The sequence below is a fragment of the Pistacia vera genome, unplaced genomic scaffold, assembly GCF_008641045.1.
Source record: "Pistacia vera cultivar Batoury unplaced genomic scaffold, PisVer_v2 Contig67, whole genome shotgun sequence".
Classification (NCBI taxonomy): Eukaryota; Viridiplantae; Streptophyta; class Magnoliopsida; order Sapindales; family Anacardiaceae; genus Pistacia; species Pistacia vera.
This window is the reverse complement of record NW_022196523.1, coordinates 1151883-1164821: the sequence shown is the minus strand read 5'-3', so window position 1 is coordinate 1164821 and position 12939 is coordinate 1151883.

Sequence of the window (12939 nt, the reverse complement as noted above, 5' to 3'; positions counted from 1 at the left end):
ATTCATGCAGGAAACCACAAGATTTATGAATGAGACACGCTTAAACTTCAGAAATCAAGGAGTGTCCATTCGAAATTTGAAGGTTCAAGTAGGGCAATTGGTTGAACAATTGATAGAGAGATCTCAAGGTTCTTTGCAAAGCACAATGGTCACAAATCCTAAAGAACAATTAAATGTCATAACATTGAGGAGAGGTATAGTGTTGGAGCAACCTCACAATGAAGAAAAGTTGGAAGAACATGAAGACAAGACCAATGAAAGGAAAATCTCAAAGCAAAAAGATGTGCAAGTTACTTAGGGGAATTTCAACCAAGCAACTCACCTCACAAGGAAAAATTTGAGGAATTTGGTGTAAATGCGCACAAGTCAAAATTGGTGTTGGAAGAGACTCCAAATATTGGACTCAACCAATCAACATCTCATCTCAAGTACGCATATGCAAATTTGAAGTTCCGAAAAGATGCTTATGAGAATGCCCAAAATTCCAAAGGAAAGACCAAGAGGTGGCAATGGGAAGTGAAGAACCCCACAAGGATTCGGATTGACGAAGGACCATGGGAAAGTCGAGCTTTCGACTTTAAATAAAGCGCTTCTTGGGAGGCAACCTAAGTGTTTTCAGTTTATTTTGTTTTTGTTGAAGTTTTTTTTTTTCAATTTTAGAACTTTGATTTTAGTTTGATGAGGTTTGATATTTCCCTTACTAATTTGTACTGTGTTTTAACAAATTGGTGCACCATGAGTTTTCTTGTTTTGACAGATTCTTATGACGATGAAGATAATGAATGGATGTTGGGCATTGACATAGAGGACACACTTTGCAAATTAATTAGGGGAGTATTTCTTAACCCTTCTCTTTTCTCTATTCCTTGTTCTTTATTGTGTGACATTGAGGACAATGTCATTTTAAGTTTGGGGGTAGAAAAATTTTGAAAATTTTTGTGTTTAGTTTGTTTGTGTGTTTTTGCTCGAAATTTTGTTTCTTTTTGTTTTAAGTTCTTTGATTGTTATTTTTGTAGTGTGTTTTGTGTGTGTTGTGTTGTTGTTGCCTAGATTAATTGCATAAGTCTATGATGAGACTAGGACTATTGGGATATTATTTTTGGAAAATGTTAAGCATTGCTTCAAGTTTAGGTTGGTTGACTTGATTTAGCTTGAGGTTCGTTGAGTGGTTCAACCACCATTTTCACTCTTTCGGCATGCTTAGAAACATTTTATGTGGTTAGGTGAAGTCTTGATAATGTTGGTGGACTCTAGAACTTAGTTAAGAAGTGCTTGAGGCGAAATTCTAGGATTAGAAATTTTTGAGGAAATGATTTAGGCATTTTTCGGAACGTTTGAGCCTTTACAGCCGATCCATGAATGAATATTTCCCTAGTCACCCATTTGAGCCTTATGAGATTATCATTGCCTTATTTTCCTTGCAAACCAAAAATTGTCCAATCCCTATACCCTAAACACTTTATCATACCCTTTAGGAGAATTATGGACTTAATGTATGACACAAAAGAGCTTTGAGAGGTGTGTGAATAAGTGATGGACCAAAATCTTAAGTTTGGGGGTTGCAAAAAGGGCACGAAGAAGGGACAATAGACCTCAATGGTGTTGTAAATATTTGTTAATTTCAAAAAATAAAAAAAAATAAAAAAAATTCTTTAGTTTAATTGAAAATCAAAAATAAGAAATGCACAAGTTTGAGGGTTGTAAAATGGTTGACACTTTGATTGGTAGTTGAGAAAGAAAGTGGAGATTGATGTAGCTCTTAGTGTTTGCATGAGGAAAACCGAGTTCTCTTACTTTGTTTATCCTATCATTTTCCTTGGAGCCCACTACCAAAGTCTAACATTACAAGCTTGAAAAGACCTTTTGATCCTTAGTGATGTTTAGTCCACATTAGTGGAGAGTAGTTCGATACATAGGCTTATGGAGTCTACCACCATTTGATAAACTTTACATTTCTGCATAAAACAATCTGGGAAGTTGGAAGGTGGACTGAAGTGGGGATTACCTACTCAAGGGATTGATAGAGAAAGATGGTCAATTCAATTTATGACTTCTTGGAGTGTTGAGCATTTTTTTTGTAATAATGTACCAACAACTTTTGAGACTTGCATTGTGATTCAATCTAGGTATTTATATTTCTTTTTGTTTTGATTTTTATTCCTTTTTGCTCTAGGACGAGCAAATCTTAAGTTTGGGGGTATTTGATAATCCTATTTTTCCCTATGATTATGCATTGAATTTCGATAGGATTTAGGATACTTCTCATATAATTTGGACCATAATTGCTACCTAATTCTATTAATTTGTCTTTGCAGGCCCAAACGATGATTTTGAGCATAAATGACAGTTTTGAGCGTAAATTGGGTAACTTGAGCTTGGAAACTCAGCAGGACCTGGTTTTAGAAGCTTTGGAAAGCTAAGAAGTAGAGCTACAACTTTCAGGTTTTGGGTGTTTCCTAATTCTGACTAACAAGGGTGAAAACTTGGCTTGAAGACCTAAACAGTACGTTGGAAACAGAAGAAAAACGTCTTTGGACGTGCTTCCGTATTTCTGCCATAACTTGAGCTGTAGACCTTGGATTGTGCTGATTCTTGCACGAGTGGAAAGATAATTGAAAGGGCTACAATTTATATGTATTGGATAAGTACACCCATGATGAAGGGGCGTGAGAAGTGGAAACTGCCAAAGGCAGTTTCTCACAAACCGCTCCCATATAAAAAGAAAGTTTTTCTTTTTAGTAAGGGTTACTCACTGTTACTCACAAATATGCAAAGGAAAAATATGCTCTCTCTCTCTCTAAAATTGGAAAAGAAAAATACTCTTCATGGTTTTCTTCCAGATTCAATTTATTGCTTCAGAGATAAGGAGAAGAGGTATTTATGCTGTGTAAATTCATTGTAGTTCGTTTATATACAAATGTGATTGCAATGGGTGACTATGATCTTGGGATTACTTTAGGATATATTTTATTTTGTGTTATTTCCAACATTGGTATCAGAGTCGTGGTTCATATTGTTTTAAATTTATACTGTTTTTTTAAAGCATGCTACTGGTTTATTAAATGCAGTTCTGATTTTTCAATTTTTGTACATAAAAAGTTGTTTTTTTTGGTAATGATAATTACACTGTTAGATTCCTTATGAAATTATGAAGAAAATGGTTTTTGAATCATAAAAAATGGAGTTAAAATGACTTAGATATGCCTCTTTAAAATTTCGGGTTTCGTATGGGTTGATTTCTGGGTCGGGTACCCAGTTGCAGACCCGGATAGAGGTTGAAGACGACAAGGACCGACATGTCGTTTTGAATTCAACCTTATGAATGACAATTCGTTTTATTTAATTCCTTTTAATAAAAATAAAAAAAATAAAAATAAAAATAAAAAAAACATGTAAATAGGCGAGGTTAGTGAGACTTGAACCCAAGTCTCCAGTTAAAGCCCAATTCCCTAACCACTAGGCTATTTTTGTTTTGTGTTAACTATATTGACAAACCCAATATATTCTTTTGTGGCCCAACCCAAAACAAAAATAAATATGGGTCAAGTTGACCAGCGGATCTGACCCAATACATTAAAAGGGTTGGTCAAACCCTGTAATTAGTCAAACCTGACCCATAAGGTCAAACGGGTCAGTCAAACCCAGTCAACGCCTGACCCGTAAGACCAAACGGGTCAGTCAAACCTGGTCAACACCCGACCCATGAAGTCAAACAAGTCAACGGGTCAAACTCAGGTCAAAATTGACCCGGTTAAATGTGAAACGGGTCTGCCCGACCTGAATCCATGTGAGGGGCGTGGCAAGCGCGTGGAATGCCCTGCCGGTGCGTGGGGGCACGTGGAAGCTCCTACCGGCGCGTGATGGCGTGTGGAGGTGCGTGAAGTATTCTAAATTTTTTTTCTTTTGCTGTAAAGAATAAAATACATACTTGGTATGTTGTTATGAGTCTAATTTTTGTTATTAAACCATAAACACGTATATATATATTATTTATCAAATATAGTCAACCTTTATTTGATAAATAAAGAGTTTTTTTTTTTTGTATTTGTTATAGAAAAAATGTTACGTTATAGACATGAATGGTTGCTAGAACACCCGCTTAAAAGGAAAGGTTTATGAACATGATTAGAACTCTACAAACTCACACATTGATATTAAGAGACACAGAGGGTGAGTTGGTACAACTCGTAAATCATTTCATTCATGTGAATGAAAAGATTCAGGAATTTGTCTGAATAGGGGGATTAAAGGAAGATGAGTCGAAATACAAAATCTTGGTTATCCTGATCTCGTTGGTCTCCTTGATATGGTTTGGAACAAGCTGAAAGTTCAAAACTTTAAAGATGACAATAAAAATTATAGATGTTCAGTCAACAACTATATTAAGGAGTACATAGATTGGGGTGCTAAAAAGACAACCGGTGCATCTATAGGAGTCTCCACTCGTAAAAGACATCACAAGAAACTGGGAGTTCCCTTACCTAGGGTTAATTACAAGTTAGATAAAGACCTTAGGATAAGGATTATCAAATCCTTCCCAGTTTTAGGAATGTGGCAATCCAGTTAATTTTTTTTGGAAATTGTTTGTTTTAATTTCATTACATGTTGAATTCTATTTACATAATGAAATTAGTTTTTTTTTTATTTTTTTTATTAAATTTTTTAAATTTTATGTGAATTTATGTTGAATTATAATTATATGATTGTGTCTTAATATAATTTTAGAATTGCAATTAATTATATCTATGATAATTGGAAATTGGAATTTTGGATGATGATTGTTGACATTGTTAACTTTTGATTCCAAATCTAATATACAATTATTATTGATATAATTAATTAAATGTATATGTATGTTCCAAGCATTGAATAACATGCATTATCCAATATGTAATTTTTTTTAGAAATGGCATCTGCATCTAAGAACATTGTCGCCGAACTTAATAAAGGAGAAAAATTTAACGGTGACAATTATGAGATATGGAGTATGAAAATCCAATATGTTTTGGAAGAACAAGAGGTTCTTGAAGCTCTTACTACAACCATGGAAGAGCCTGAAGAAGGAGTCACGGCTCAACATAAACGAGACTGTGCAGCTTATGACATATGGAAGAAGAAGAATTCCACTGCTCGCATCACTTTGTTGAGCAACATGGACAATGATCTCATGAAAAAGTACCGGGATTATGAGTTAGCAAAGGACATGTGGTCCGCCCTTGCTACAAAGTTTGACAATACGTCCATTACCAAACTCCGGCCACTCACTATCAAGTTTGACACATATAAAAAGAAGCCTGAACATACTATGAGAGTACATTTACGGCATTTGTCAAACATGATAAGTGAGTTGAGAGATGCAAGTCATGTCCTAACTGATGAATAACAGGTTCAAGCTGTCATAAGATCATTGCCTCAAAATTGGGAACATATAAAAATACACCTTACCCACAATGAGGGCATCAGAAATTTAGAAGATGCCATTACGCATTGGAACTGGAAGAAGATCTCCTTAATGCGAGTAAGGCAAATACTGATGTGTATATGGCTGGTTCCAGTTCACATGGTGGAAAGGGATTAACGTAAATTCCAAGGTGGATCCCAAAGAAAAGGCAATACTGATAAGGCTCAAGGGAAGAAGAGAAAGTTCTTTAAACACGGAAAAGGAAAGCATCCTGCCAGGAAAAGAAATATGGCAAAGGTGAAATGCTATAATTGTGGTAACAAGGGACATTTTGCTCGCGATTGTAGGAGCGCCGAAGAAGGTAAATTACTTGTTGCACAAGTAAGTTATATAAATGTTTCTAGTTCTGTTTTTCTAACTGAATCTCATCTTGTGGACTGTAGATTCAGCAGCAGCAACAGACCAAATAGCAAAAGACAAGAGTGCTTTCGTGGAATTCGATGAATACCACGGAAACAAAATGGATATATGTAGGTAACAATTCAAAAGGGAAGTTAAAGGGATCGGCACATGCAAATTGATCATGCGTGGAGGTCGAATCCTATACCTACATGACAGTGTATATGCACCGATATCGTCGAAATTTGATTTCTGTGTTAGAACTTGCTAAACTTGGTTTTAATTTAAACTTTTCCAATACTAGTGTCCATTTATTTTGGACACAAACACTATGGTTGTGGTTATTTTTTTAATGGTTTTATAGTACTTGACATTGCTTATAATTATAGTAATGTTTGTTTTTCCTTATTACATCTTCCAATAATGATGTGAATGTTGCATGCAAGGCTTGGCCATATGGCCAACAACGAATGAATTATCAAGCAGAAGGCTTGTTAGGATCCTTAACAAAAGTAGACTTGACTACTTGTGAACATTGCCTAGCTGGAAAAACGGCAAGAAAACCTTTTGGAAAAGCGATAAGAGCTGAAGTTCCATTGCAACTAATTCATTCTGACATATGTGGTTCAATGAATGTGAGGGCTAGACATGCGTGTTTATTTCATCACATTTATAGATGATTTCACTCGATATGGTTATGTTTTCTTGATTTCTCAAAAATCAGAAGCTTTAGAATGCTTTCAGAATTTTAAAAACTTGGTTGAGAATCAATTAGATAAAAGAAAAGTTCTACGAATCGATCGAGGACGTGAATATTTATCGATCAGTTTAGAATTTTGTGATGAAATGGGAATAGAACGTCAATTAACTATTCTAGAACTCCGCAACAAAATGGTGTTGCAAAACGAAAGAAGAAGAAAGAACCCTACTTGAGGTGGTGAGGTCTATGATGGCACAAGCAAACTGCCCAACCTTTTGGGGTGATGCCTTATTGACTGCCCATATATCCTCAATCGAGTACCATCCAAATGTACTACTACTATACCATATGAGTTATGGACAAATCGGAAACCTGATTTGAGTCTCCTAAAACATGGGGTGTGCTGCTAGTTCATGATCCTTCCCATAAATATGGAAAATTAGGTAAGAGGAAGAAATGTATTTTCATAAGATACTCAGAACATTCAAAGGGATACATCTTCATAGGAGAACAAGAAAGTGGTAGCACACTGAGTTTAAATCACGAGATGTCACATTCTTAGAAACCGATTTTCCTAAGAAGGGCAAGATAGGTAAAGACTTCTTTCTATATGAAACACAAGACCAAGGCAATTCTGTTGCCGACAAAGTTGGTATACTACATCCCAGGGAGTAATATGGAAGTTGATGAATCAATTCAGATCTTCCATCATTCCCTACTGGCGACCAACTATGATAGCTGGTCCAAGTGGGAGTAACACCAATCAATCTCCAATACGTCGATCAAACAGGAAACAAGTTCCACGTCGACGATTGAGATTGAGGGGGAAATTTTTCTAGTTACTCACAGATGACGAAGAGCCAAGGAATGTAAAGAGGCTCTCAATTGCCCTTCTAAGGAAAAATGAGATGAAAGCAATGGAAGAAGAATTGGAGTCTATGAAATTAAACCAAGTATGGGAATTGGTTGATTTACCAAAAGGACACAAAGCCATTGGGAACAAATGGGTTCTCAAAATCAAGCATAAAGCTGATGGCAGTATTGAAAGATACAAAGCTCGTTAGTCGCGAAGGGGTATACACAACAAGAAGGAATAGATTATGAAGAAACTTTTTGCCTGTTGTGCGGTTTACCTCCATCCGACTTATTCTAGCTATAGTTGCTAGCATGGATCTTGAATTGATCAAATGGAGTAAAGACTGCTTTTCTCAATGGAGAATTACAAGAAGAAATCTATATGGACCAACAATAGGTTTTATTAGAGAAGGTCAAGAACACAAAGTGTGTAGACTTTTAAAGTCAATTTATGGCCTCAAGCAGTCCTCAAGACAGTGGTATATTGATTTCATAATGCGATAATGTCGTACGATTCAAAATGATAGATGAAGATCAATGTGTATATACAAAGAGATCCAATAACCAATTTGTTATATATCATATATGTTGATGATATACTTATAGCTAGAAATGATAAGGGATTTGCAATGAAATCAAAGGATAGTTATCATCTCATTTTGAGATGAAAGAATAGGGTGAAGCTGCATATATTCTTGGAGTCAAGATTTCAAGAGACGCGTCAAGAAAATTAGTATCTCTTTCACAAGAACCATACATTAAGAAAATTCTGAACGATTTCACATGCAAGATTAAACCCATGACAACCTTATCACGAAAGGAATAAATGTGTCCGAAGACTCCACAAGAAAAGGAATAAATGAAGATGTTCCTTATACAAGTGTTGTTGGAAGTCTCATGTACGCCATGATGTGTACTAGAGCCGACATCGTTATGCGTTGGTTGGTAAGTAGATACCAGTCTGACCCAGGACAAGCACATTGGAAAGCAGTGAAGAGAATTCTAAGATATCTAAAAGGGACAGCTGATTACTCATTATGTTACAAGGAAAGATTTACACTTGAGAGGCTACACCGATGCTGATTGGGGAGGAGATTTAGATGAAAGGAAACTACTTCCGAATATGTTTTCTTACTAAATGGTGGGGCCATATCATGGAGCAGTAAGAAACAATCATGTATAGCCTTATCTACAATGGAGGCTGAGTTGTAGCATTTTCAATTGCAGTGCAAGAAGCCGTTGGTTGAGACGGTTCATGACATCTGGGAATAATTATGTTGCTATTGAACCAGTAAGAATAAACTGTGATAGGCAAGCAGCATAGCATACACTAAGGATCCCAAATATCATGGTAAAACGAAACAATAGATATCAATATATATTTTGTGCGAGATTGGTGGCACAAAATGAGGTGAACATGAAGACATATCTACGCATGACATGGTTTGGATCATTCACAAAGCCTATACCAAGAGTACTTTCAATAGACATGTTAGATCTTAGGCTTACGTAGGTGTTGAATGTACTCATACTTTGAGATTTCCCAAATTATTACATTTGTCTTATCAATATTAAATAACAATATTCAATGCTCAATTTAGATGATTATGGAACCTACATGAAGAAGTGTGTATATAATATATATATATAATATATATAAAATAATATACTATTAGTATGTAAAATTATATATATATGTGTATTTTGAAAAGCATGTCAGACAGTTTAAAGATGGCTTTTCACATAGGCAATCGCCTCCATTACTTCGTAGGAATGGAGATGAGACGATTTTAAGCTTATTATTTAGGTGATAATAGAGAGTAGCTTAAAATGTTTAATGTCGCCTGGAAAATAGAATTAAAATAATGTCATAATGAAATGTGACCATAAGTAATAAATGATCACTTTATCTATCTAATTGCCAGATTAGAGGTTGATGAATTAAAGTATGTAAAGTGAACTCAAGTTAGACATTAGGTAGTTTGAACTAAAATCTGTACAGCATTTACAGAAAAGAGACATGCACTCCATGGGAAAGGAGGAAATGTTGTAGCATGTGATTCATACCACATGTGCAAAACATTGACCAAAGGGGTAATGAAAGTCAAAATCTCAACTTTACATTGTGTGAGACCCTGAGTTTTTAAGAATAAAATCTCATAGAATACCCTATTACTCTATTCTGTTTCTTGAAAACCTCATTTAATGATTGCTATCTTAGAGTGTTACCAAAGGATTAAGATAAATTCAATTGCTGGGACATTTCTAGAAAAGCAAGTTAAATGAAAGTTGCAAGAATCGAAAAAAGAGGAAGATTACGATTTTGAATTATCCACACTATAATCACGTTATTCATTGGTGACCAATTATGTTTATTTTATGTAAAGACAGAACATAATTATGAATACAACGGATATTTATTTAAATGAGATGTTAGAAAAATGTGATAAGTAATCTAGGGTATTGCATACAACATACAACCTGAGTTTCACAATTCGAGAAGTTATATATTCCTAACAGATATTGACTAACGTGCTCTCGAAGTATGCATGGTCACACGACATATTTACTAAAGAACCTTAATAAGCACCAAAGAGAGATAGTCCCATCATGTGTGAGTGGGAGATATTGGATAAGTACACCCGTGATGAAGGGGTGTGAGAAGTGGAAACTGCCAAAGGCAGTTTCTTACGAACCGCTCCCATATAAAAAGAAAGTTTTTCTTTTTACTAAGGGTTACTCACTGTTACTCACAAATACGCAAAGGAAAAATACGCTCTCTCTCTCTAAAATTGGAAAAGAAAAATACTCTTCGTGGTTTTCTTCCAAATTCAATTTATTGCTTCAGAGATAAGGAGAATAGGTATTTATGCTGTGTAAATTCATTGTAGTTCGTTTATATGCAAATGTGATTGCAATGGGTGACTATGATCTTGGGATTACTTTAGGATATATGTTATTCTGTGTTATTTACAACAATATGTTTAACACGTTTCCAGATTCAGACTCTATCATGCACAAATGTGGCCCAAAAGATTCTCGCTGTGGCAAGGAAAAAGCTTCGCCACGGCAAAAACTGCAGCAGATGTGAAAAATAAAACGATGCGTTTTGGCTTGCTAGAGCTTGGTCCTTAAGTGAGAGAGGTATAAATTAGGATGAATAAGAAGAAAATAGGGGCTTGGTTCGTCATTTGGAAGGCAGCTCTTGGAATGAGAAGATTATTGAAGATTTGGGCTTCAAATTAGAGAAGATTTCTCCATCTTTTGCTTGTTTTTCAATGATGAATCTTGATTCAGTTTGTTTTTGTTATTTTATTTCGTTTTTGAGTATGAACTGAGTTGTTTAGCTAGGGTTTGATGTAACCTTGATACAATGATTCAAATATATATGAATTGATTTACTTTGAGTTTTAATTTCATGATTGAGTGTTAATCTCTTTGCTTAATGACTTTTGGATGCTTGATCACCATTCAAATGTGTGTTGTTCACAATGAGACTGAGAAGTGATTTGTGATTGTGCCCCTTGGGATAAATACCGTAGATTAAGCAAACGCTAGAGATAGGTTTAGTGATCTATGAAATCTAGATAGAATTCCATAAAGCTTAAAAGAGTTTGAACTATTAATCTTCATTTTGTTGGGTGCGGAAGCTTAATAGGGATAAGTAGGGAAATGTAGCCTGAGAAGGCATGTTTTACAACTTAGGGAATTCGATTTTCAATCAAGGAATTAGAACTTGGGTAATAGATTCTATGATTTGGGTTAGCGTATCTAGGTGAAATCAAATCCCTAGCATTTTTTTAGCATTGTTTAATTAGTTAAGTTGTTGGGTTTTGCTTTAATTTCATTATCATTCATTTATATTTTGTTAATTTGTATTTAGTTTGTTAATTTTCCATCAATCCAATTTATTGTTGCTTCAATTAGGACTTAAACTAGAGAAATCGGTACTTAGTAACTCTATCCTCGTGAGAACGATACTCTACTTATTAATTTATTACTTTTTGCGACTAGTGCACTTGCTATATTGCATGTTGTAGTTACAACACATCACTAGGTTGCTCCTATATCCTGAAAAAGAGTAAGGATAAAGATTCATACTAGCTTTCTAAGCGAACCACCATTGGAGCGAGAATACACAATTACCTGAGCAATGTAGGGGCATATGAGACGAAGTTCATTTTCTTTCGTTATGACGGCCTTTGCTATTTCCAGGATCCGAGTAAGTTTCCTTTTTTATGGATTTACGAACTTTTTTGGTCTTTGCTAACGAGCTCTTTTTTTTTTCTTTTTGCAGTTAACAAAATGACCAGTTTAGAGCTCCTCACAGATCCGGACAGGATTACTGCCTTTGGCTTTCTACTTGAAGAAAGTTACAAAGCTAGATTGCTCGTGACAATCGCTAACTTGCAAAAATACAGCTTCTTCAACTCAGAAGCGACCTTAGAGCCCCCACCGAGTAAGCTTCGCAACCTTGGTTTATTTTTTGATTGTATGTGCAGCGAACTATTTTGCAAACGACATTCACATGCAGCGACCATGCCTCCAAAGGTGTCTAGATCGCCATGACCGAGGCAGTTCACCTTTCCTAGAGTGGGGACCACTGGACCAACTGGAGGTGCTCCCAACTGTCCCCCCGCCAGAAGGGCATTGGCTGGTACTCCAATACGACCTGTGGGAGCTCCCCAGCCCCCGGCTGTTCGCCCAAGGCAAAAGACGACAGCTCAACGGCCCAAGAAGAGGTGGCAAATTCAGATCAAAGAATCAGAGTCCGAGCCAGAGGACCTAGGCATTCAGCCCGAGAGGTCGCAGGCCTACCAAGCATTCCGATCAGGAGGGTCTGCTTGGGGTGCGACCAGCATCTCCATAGCCCCGAGGGCACCGCGAACAAGGTAGAGCGAGGTCGCTGACCTTGGGAGGAGACCGGACAAGGAACCGATGGGTGGCATTACTCCTGCTGGAGGCACGGGCATGGACACTCTTATGCTTGAATCAATGGGACAAGTCTCGGACCATCTGCAGTCGGTGGTTTTTACCCTACTAGAGTACGGGCTCACGGAGGCTTTTGAGGAGTTCGTGGCTTCCGGTTATGTGGACCTGATGTCCACATCCATTCAATACCTGAGCAAGGTAGGGTAAGCTATCCTCAGCGAGGACTTTGCTTCTTTTCAGTAGCAAAGAAACTAACTTGTTATTTCTTTTGTTTGCAGGCCTTGTTCTCCATGCAACTATCCCTACAAAAGGTCTAGTTGGGAGCTGCCGAGGGGATGGTCGCACTGAGAGAAGAGAACACTCGGCTAAAACGGGACTTGGAAGCCGTTGAAGCGGAGAAAGACTTATCCACTGCTTCGGTGAACCAGTACCTAAATGAGAGGAATGCTGCTCTTCACACGGTGGACTTCCAAAAAGCCGAGCTAGCGAAGCACAGAGAGGAGATGAAAGAGCTTCAGAAGACAGTGACCAGACTCATTAGGGAAGCTGGCGAGAAAGACCAAGAGCTAAAAATGACCTCTGAGTAGGCCTTGCGAGCAGAGTGGGAAAGGGGCGAACTGTGGAAGGCCACCGAAAAGCAAAAGCGGGCGCT